Raw genomic sequence first — 9,778 nt, 5'->3', positions numbered from 1 at the left:
TCATAATAAGTCTGCTAGCCAATGCTTGGATGAGTTTGATAATTTTATTGTTAAACAAGAAAACTTCAATGCTTATGTTGGTAGACAATCGAAACGTAATGCTTGTATGATTGAACGCTTGAGTGATTATATGTCTAGAGTTAAAGGTGACCTTAAACTTATTAGTAAACATGCTTCTATGGTTACCACCCAGGTAGAACAAGTGCTTAAAGCACCAGATGATTTGCTTAATGAATTAAATAATAAGAAAAATGATAATGTTGTTAGAGTTATGACTAGAGGGGGTAAAATGACTCAGGAACCTTTGTATCCTGAGGGCCACCCTAAGAGAGTTGAGCAAGATTCTCAGAGAACTAATGTTGCTGCACCTAGTCCTTCCAAGAAGAAGAAAAAGAAAAATGATAAGACTTTGCATGCTTCTAGTGAACCTGTTGTTGACACACCTGAGAATCCCAATGATATTTCTATTTCTGATGCTGAAACACAATCTGGTAATGAACATGAACCTAGTGATAATGTTAATGATGATGTTCATGTTGATGCTCAACCTAGCAATAACAATGATGTAGAGATTGAACCTGCTGTTGATCCTGATAACCCATAATCAAGGAATCAACGTTATGATAAGAGAGACTTCGTTGCTAGGAAGCACAGTAAAGAAAGAGAACCATGGGTACAGAAACCCATGCCTTTTCCTCCTAAACCATCCAAGAAAAAGGATGATGAGTATTTTGAGCGCTTTGCTGAAATGATTAGACCTATCTTTTTGCATATGCGTTTGACTGATATGCTTAAAATGAATCCTTATGCTAAGTATATGAAAGATATTGTTACAAATAAAAAAAATTGAACCACCGAGGTGTGACACCCCAAAATTTTGACCTTGTTTTAATAAATTAAAATTTTTCCAGGAAATTAAAACTTTTATTTTCTGGGCTCCCTTTTGATTTTTTGAAACATTTCCTTCCTTATCATCATGGAGTTGTTCCCTAAAGTGAAAACCTTTCAAATATGTTATTGGACTTTTTTAACCTCTCAAGAAAAAATCTTCTTTTATTAGTAGAACTAATTACATAATTAATTTGCTTGATCTTTATTTTCTTGAAAAATGGTTTCCCATGATTTTATGGTCCTATTTGAACTACAACCAATTGATAAATTCATTCAATATTCCAACAAAAAATTGGAGATGTCATGTGATGTTTTTAAATCACTTTTATGCAAAAATATCTTTTATTCATGAAATATTTTGAGCTCTACACCCAATTTTCTTCTCTGGTCCAGAGTGCAATTTTGTACTACAACCCATTTAAATATTTCCTTCTAGCCTCCACCAAAATTATGGGATGTCAGTGGTAGCATGCAATTCAACTTCATGCAAAAACCTAATGTTGTTCTTTGAAAATTTGGAGTGAATCAACCTCTTTTCCATTCTGGTCCAGCCTTGTGATTTCTACTGCAACCCTATTTATTTTTGCTCCAGTGACCTTGTGCTTTCTCCTACTTGTAGTCAACCCTACCAAACCCCTAAGTCCAGGAGCATGCACCCATTGGATCATTTTTGGTTCATGAAGTGATGTCATTTGTCTCCTGTCCAGAATTGTAGTTTTGCAAAACTTGCACTAACAAGTTTGTGCTTTTCACAAACTAACCTCCCCACCCTCTTATTCATCTAAAGAGACCCCACTCTGGAAGTTTTGGCCACTCCAAGTAATGCCTAGGTGCCTTTGGCATTTTGTCAAACACCTTGAGTGCATGAACAGCTTTGACATGACTTTTGTCAATGCACTGTGACCTTGCACCTCTGGGAAAACTAACCTGTCCACTAAGCCTCTAGATGACTTTAACCTAGGTCTGTTAAACCCCAACCTCACCCGAGACCTCTAGCATGCCTTGGCATTTTGTCGAGCACGTTCCGTGCGTGCTCTGGGCGCGAGCAGAGCACGCGTTTTGCATGTGCCGCGCCCGAGCCGCCGCATCGCGCCCCTGGTTTTGCCCACACTTCAGAACCACGCCACGCACTCCCCCTACTCACCGCAACACGCCAAGCAGCCCCTCGCCACGTCTCCGGCAAGCCAGGAGCTAGCCGCCACTACCGCCCGACAGCCTCTGCACTGGCCGGCGCCGCCCGAGCCTCTCCCGCTCGCCACCTGCCCCCTGGAGCAGCGCGAGCTCATCCACAAGCGTGTCCCCTAGCACACGTCGCCGCCACGTCGCCCTAGCTACAGAATGGCGGTCGCCGGCGACCTTATCCACGACCGCCATGGAACCGCCTTGACTCGCCTATAAAAGGAAGCCCCGAGCTCGTCCCTGCACGCAGGTAGTCTCAAGCCATCTCCCTAGGACCCCCCTTGGCCAGCAATCGAACCGGGAAGGCCGTCTTCCCCGACTCCGGCCAGTTCGGCCACTGCCGCCTCCTGGCTCCGTTCTTCACAACCTGGGCCTCCCCCTCTCCACTCACTCCACCAACAACATCCTGCAGCACCCATGAGTCCATCCCCCTGCTCGATTTTGGTCAGGGACCGCCGGAGCCAAAAGTCCACTCTTCCCAACAGCCACCGTCCGCTGCGGAGCTCGCCGTCGGCAGCTCCGTCCACCCCAGAGACCAAAGCGACCACCGGAGCGACCGCCTCGACCCCCTGAGCCTGCGGGTGACCTCGGTTTCTCGGATGGTGCCGCCGTTCGCCGGTGAGCGTCGCCGGAGTTCCGCCTCCGCTCGGGGCGGAGGAAGAGGAGGGAAAGGACTGGTCAAACCTGACCAGTGGGCCCGCTGGACCCACTGTCAGTGACCCACGCGCCGTCCACGCTGGAGTAAGTGGAAGCGTAAATCCAAAATACGCCTTCGACGTGGTCAGTAATCGAAACGTTTTTCTTTTTCTGTTTAATTTTTAAAAACAAATTTTGACCACAACTTTGACTACCTATAACTTTTTAATTATAACTCCAAATGAGTTGATTCTTTTTCCTACCTTCCTCAAATTTTATCTAGTTTATTTTAAGATTTATTTCAAAAAATTTCAGACAACTTTTTGGTACTGTTTTTGAAACTACATATTGATTCAAAAATATTTTGAATAGGATTTTTGGAGAGAGGAGAAAGCTTTCAAAAGTTTTGGAGTGCACCCTGCCTTTCCACACCATGAAGGCAAGCATCCTGAACCCCGGCATAATATTTTTGGTGTGTTAGTTGACACGGTTATAACACCACCTTACTTCGGAAAAACTCGTTATTTTATGTGGCGATACGATCATTTGCATGAAGGCATATTAGTGATTTCCTTGCTGTTGGAAATGAATATACTTGTGATGGTAATCATCCTCATGTGCCTTGCATGCATGCCAGAAAGGAATCCGGGAAAGCCTCTGCCTTGGGTAGGCGTGAGCTTATCGCCGGTCTCCGTCGGGACGGTTATGTCCGGTATGGCATGGTAAGGTATATTGAGTGGTGATTTTGTTGGTTGAAATATATTTGTTATACATGTCATGCAGGGAATTTATAAACCTCCTGAGTCGACCGTAGATCGAGTCTTGTTCCAGTAACCCCCATACTTGTTTTGTACTACCACTTGTCCCTGCCACAGGTAGGGTACGGTTCAGTAAGTCATCAACCCCTTTCAAGCACACACCGTACAGAGAGGCCATGGTGGAAGATACCGGTTGTAGCCGGTAGGCAGGCCACCTGGTCCGGGGGCATGCGTGTTTCCGGTTGGGACCGAGAGGGGAGGCCACCCCTTAGAGCGCGCGATATAAATTTGATCCCATGCTACGCGAGGTTGTAGCCTCCCCACTTAGAGTTTTTCTTAACAAGTGTCGTGGGTGATTCTAGACACCGGTGAGTTAAGCTGGTGTGTGTAAGTCAGGTGTGTTTTCAATTAAAAGACCGTAGACGGAATTAGTCCCGATGGACTAAAGGAATCCGTTACTCGTGGGTAAAGAGTACACCCTCTGCAGAGATTAAACCTATTCGAATAGCCGTGTCCATGGTTAAGGATTTCAGTCTGGGATGGGTCAAGGGTTGGTCTTAGTGTCGGTCTTCGGAGGAGAAATTGTTAAACCAGAACTTGGATTGTGACTTCTGACTTGTGAAGATTTTGATTATTATTATTATGGACTAACCCATTATATCATTGAGTATCCCTGGGACGGTTCTACCTCCTGGATATTCATTGTGATTATTTATTTTATAAGCCCTTTATGTGGTGTCGCTGAGACGCCCGACTGTGGCATTGCTTGTTATTTATTTATTTATTTATTTTATAAGCCCTTTATGTGTTGTCGCTGAGACGCCCGACTGTGGCATTGCTTGTTATTTATTTACTTTATAAGCCCTTTATGTGGTGTCGCACAAACGCCCGACTGCGGCATTTTATTCCCACTCCATTATTGCTTATTCATGTTGCATATAAATAACCTACTTGCATGCATAAAAGATGTTTTATTTATGACTGACGATGTGATCATAGAATATTTCAGTGTATAATTATCAATTATATTATCCCAGTGTTCATAATGTTTGCGAGTACATTCAAAGTACTCACTGGCTTGTCCCTGGCTATTGTCTTGGCCAGATTTCTGCATGGAGAGGAGCGTTGCGGTGACAGCCCCGGAAACTAAGCAACGGTGATAGCAGCCTCGCGAAGATAGGAGTTGACCTGGTCAGCTGTTCCTGTGGGAAATGGAGTCCCATAGACACTGATGACTCACAAACCGCTTTCGCCATCGACCACTAGAAACCAATTGTTGTACTTAGAGGCCCGAATGGTCTTGTACTACATGTTTTGTATTTTTGCTTGGAACTTCTGTATCAAGTTGGTGCCTCATCAGCTAACAGTAATCCTGGGGCTGGTGAGCACAACGGCCATTTTCTGGAAATTTATACCCGGAAAACCGGTTGTGACAAACTTGGTATCAGAGCCAGGCCGACCATTGGCTGACCCTATCTTAGCCAGGTCGAAAAACCTTGGTTAACCAACCCACCAGACCTTAACCAAACCCCAGCCAAGCTTCTCATGTAAGATAGCCACACAGTGACCCCGACACTTTTGGCAGTCGGTGCCCAACCTACCAACCTAGCCGTCGATCACGCGCGAGTGACCGCCCCTAAATAGTCTTTTTTGGCAAGCGTGCGAAGGAAGACTCCGTCCCCTTTTCCTATAAAAAAAGGGCACGCTAGCCCCAACCCAGCACATCACAGCCGCTACCCCAAATCGAGCCATAATGCCTGGCCCCGTCGTGCACAATGAGACCACAGCAACCAACCTTGGAGGCTTTGTGACCATACTCGCAAACCTCACCCGTCGCGCCTATGCGCTAGAAGAGCCCCCGGAATATGTTGTGTACCAAGGGCCCATGAGCGGTGAGAGCCGTCAATTCTGGGCCACTGTACACATCTACAGTAGGGGTCTAGAGCCCGAGCGCCCCTACAGGTTCACCGGAAGGACAACTTCCTTTGAGCCACAAGCCATTCAACTAGCTGCTCGAGAGGCTATAGTTCAACTCCGGCACTTGTCGCCCAGAGTTAACTGTCGCTCGTTCCACTACTACCCCAGACGTGAAGGGTATGGTAGACCACCCCAAGTTGCCAACGGAGATCACGAGACGGATCCTGCATTGTTGCACCTAGTGCGCTATGTAGGTGCACTAGAGGAACTGTTCGATCAAATCACCATTGATATGATCGCAGCTCGTGGAGAGCTGGTTCGTCGAGCCCCGGCGAGAGAAGAGAACGAGCCCGACGCCGACAACCCAGTCGTACTGTTCGGACACCCGATCGAGTCCCTGAGGTCTGCCCCAGCCGTCGGCCAAGGTGCTTTGATGACCCAGAAGTGCTTCGTCGCCTCTTGGGAGCGCACTCCAACAGGGTTGTGGCCAACAATCCCCGAGATGGTCATCATCGCTACCCCGAGCCTGCAGCCGCTCAACCCCCTACAGCTAATCCCGACAGTGAGACCCGAGGAGAAGCCTCGACATCCACAAGGCACGCCCGCTTGGATATAAACGAGGTAGACTAAGTCACTCGAGTAGTGTCGAGTCCCAGTGTATCCTCACTTTGTAATCGCGTGACCTTGTAAATAAATGCCGCCTATCGTTGTGCCTCTGTAGCCTTACATGGATGTGCCAGCATGCAGTATAAATTTCTATCCCAGGCACAGATACCCAAAATCACCCCGTCGACCCCCCACAGTGATACGTCACTTTAGTGAGATGTATGTATCCGTGGCTTGACCCCGACCCTTGGAGCAGAGCTGGCAATTTCATTACCTTTCACGACGGTAAAACGACCGAGCTCCAGGGCTATAAAAAGGCCACCGCGTGACCTTGCCAAGCACCCCTCATCTTGTGCACCATCCTCACAACCATTTCTTGCCATGCCGAGCCCTAGTATTTATCTGAGAACCCCAGATGCAACCCCGGGTAGTTTTGTCAAGATATTGTGGGATTTTACCTGTAGTACCATGGGCGCTACCCAGCCACCCCAGTACGAGCTGTTCAAATCGAGAATCACCCAGTCCACCTCGAGATATTGGGCAGCAGTACACATACCTCCCGTAAAATCAAACCAAGATCCAATGGAGGTCTCCTTCGTGGGGAAATCTATGCCAACCCCACATATGGCCATAGAAGCTATTGCATACGAAGCGCTTGCTCGCCTTTGATTCGCGGTACCCTATGCCAGCGAACGAGGGTATTATAACTTTCTGAGCCGTGCAGCACCCGGAGAAGTAACATCTTTTCCCGGTGGACGAATTGAGAGAGACCCAGTACTGGCCAACCTTGTCCAGTACGTCATCGCTCAAGAGCGTTTAACCCAACGCGTGATGGGTTATCTCTAGAGCCTCGCGGATTTAAATCCTCAGATCGCCATCGGCAGATCACTGAGGCCCGACCAAGAGAGACACATACATCGACTGGTCAATCAACTTTCCCCGATAGAAGAAGAGTGCGTCCCAGTACCAGAGACGTTTTCTCGGGACCCCGTCCAGTTACCGTTTCCATTTTAGACGTCGCTGCTGTGTTCATTATTGCAACATTTATTTATGTGTGTGACTTATGCGTGATACCCTGAGTTTGTACGACGAGTCAATTATTTGGCTTCTACTAATGCGTGTAGTTTTTGTTGTGGTTTATGCTCCTTTAAATTAACCGATTTCCCTCGCGAAAAATTCCGGAGTAAGATTTCTTTTCCCGGAGCTGCTGCATCGTATGTCTTCTCACGGCATGGGATTTTTTTTCACGCAGCACCACGGCAGCAGACTCACAACCACAATCACTCGAACACACACACTGCAACTGTGTTGCATCTAACTGAGCACTTCCCGACAACAGTTAGCACCCGACACACCCCACCTACTCCTCGTGATCACCGCCACCGCGGAGAGCCAACACACGAGCGGCAGCATCACGACGATCATCGAGGATCATCGCGCACAGGAGCACGGAGAGCCCCAACAGTGTCGCCAGCCCTCCGCATACCAGGACCGCGAACCAATCCGGCATCACCTCCGCCATTAGAGCCTCGTCTCGAGCTTCTGGAAACAAAAATGGGGGAAGAAGGAGGAGGAGAAACAAGGCCAGGTGTGTGGAAGAAGAGAAGAGCACCTCGACCGTTTTATAGCTCGAGCTCGGTGTACGGTGGGCGAAGTCCACCAACGCCGCTCGTCGCCCGATCGCCGGTGTTCGGAGACGAATCCGCGAGCAGTGCCGACAGCAGGCTGGCCCGCGAGGTGAGTGCACGCTGCCCCGACAGCTAGCACGCCGCGCACTACCGCGGTACGGCCTAGATGCCCTACGCGCTAAACGTCGCCGGTGGAGAAAGCGTGGGAAAGCGCGCGGGAGAGAGGAAGAAGAGAGAACTGGAGGAAGAAGAAGAGACTGACAGTGGACCCCGGGTCCACCTGTCAGCCAGAGGGAGCACTGTGCTCTCGGGTACGACCAGCGTATTTTGAGATTTATAATTTATTCTAAATTTACTGCGTCCGACGTAGAAATCGCTCGTTTTTCCCCAAAGCCGTGGAGTTTTCCATGCAGCGCCAGTGTCCCACACTGTATTTTTGCACCACTTATTGCCCTCTCACTGTAGCCGCTTTTACCGCTTAAGAAATTGTTTCAATTCGGTATAATTTAAAAAAAAACAATCCTTAGCAAATCTCAAGGACGAGATTTTTCTTAAGGGGGGTAGTGTTGTGACACCCCAAAATTTTGACCTTGTTTTAATAAATTAAAATTTTGCCAGGAAATTAAAACTTTTATTTTCTGGGCTCCCTTTTGATTTTTTGAAACATTTCCTTCCTTATTATCATGGAGTTGTTCCCTAAAGTGAAAACCTTTCAAATATGTTATTTGACTTGTTTAACCTCTCAAGAAAAAATATTCTTTTATTAGTAGAACTAATTACATAATTAATTTGCTTGATCTTTATTTTCTTGAAAAATGGTTTCCCATGATTTTATGGTCCTATTTGAACTACAGCCAATTGATAAATTCATTCAATATTCCAACAAAAATTTGGAGATGTCATGTGATGTTTTTAAATCACTTTTATGCAAAAATACCTTTTATTCATGAAATATTCTGAGCTCTACACCCAATTTTCTTCTTTGGTCCAGAGTGCAATTTTGCACTACAACCCATTTAAATATTTCCTTCTAGCCTCCACCAAAATTATGGGATGTCAGTGGTAGCATGCAATTCAACTTCATGCAAAAACCTAATGTTGTTCTTTGAAAATTTGGAGTGAATCAACCTCTTTTCCATTCTGGTCCAGCCTTGTGATTTCTACTGCAACCCTATTTATTTTTGCTCCAGTGACCTTGTGCTTTCTCCTACTTGTAGTCAACCCTACCAAACCCCTAAGTCCAGGAGCATGCACCCATTGGATCATTTTTGGTTCATGAAGTGATGTCATTTGTCTCCTGTCCAGAATTGTAGTTTTGCAAAACTTGCACTAACAAGTTTGTGCTTTTCACAAACTAACCTCACCACCCTCTTATTCATCTAAAGAGACCCCACTCTGGAAGTTTTGGCCACTCCAAGTAATGCCTAGGTGCCTTTGGCATTTTGTCAAACACCTTGAGTGCAATGAACAGCTTTGACATGAATTTTGTCATTGCACTGTGAACTTGCACCTCTGATCAAACTAACATGTCCACTAGACTCCCAGATACTCCTAACCTAGGTCTGCTAAGCGCCAGCCTCACCCAAGCCCTGTGGCATGCATTGGCATTTCGTCGAGCACGTCCCGTGCGTGCTCTGGGCGCGAGCAGAGCACGCGTTTTGCACGTGCCGCGCCCGAGCCAACGCGTCGCGCCCCTGGTTTTGCCCACACTGCAGAGCCGCGCCACACGCTCCCCTTCTCACCGCATAACCGCCAAGCAGCCCCTCGCCACGTCCCCGGCAAGCCAGGAGCTAGCCGCCACGGCCGCCCGACAGCCCCTGCTCATGGCGCCGCCCGAGCCTCTCCCGCTCGCCACCTGCCCCCTGGCAGCGCGAGCTCATCCACAAGCGTGTCCCCTAGCGCTCGTCGCCGCCACGACGCCCTAGCTACAGAATGGCGGTCGCCGGCGACCTTATCCACGCCCAGGAACCGCCTTGACTCGCCCTATAAGGAGCCCCGAGCTCGTCCGCACGCAGGCAGTCCCAAGCCATTCCCTAGGACCCCCTTGGCCAGCAATCGAACCGGGAAGGCCGTCTTCCCCGACTCCGGCCAGTTCGGCCACCGCCGCCTCCCGGCTCCGTTCTTCACAACCAGGGCCTCCCCCTCTCCACTCACTGCACCAAC

Source organism: Triticum urartu, unplaced genomic scaffold (genome assembly GCF_003073215.2).
Source record: "Triticum urartu cultivar G1812 unplaced genomic scaffold, Tu2.1 TuUngrouped_contig_1505, whole genome shotgun sequence".
Taxonomy (NCBI): Eukaryota; Viridiplantae; Streptophyta; class Magnoliopsida; order Poales; family Poaceae; genus Triticum; species Triticum urartu.
Note: the sequence above shows the minus strand (reverse complement) of the source record.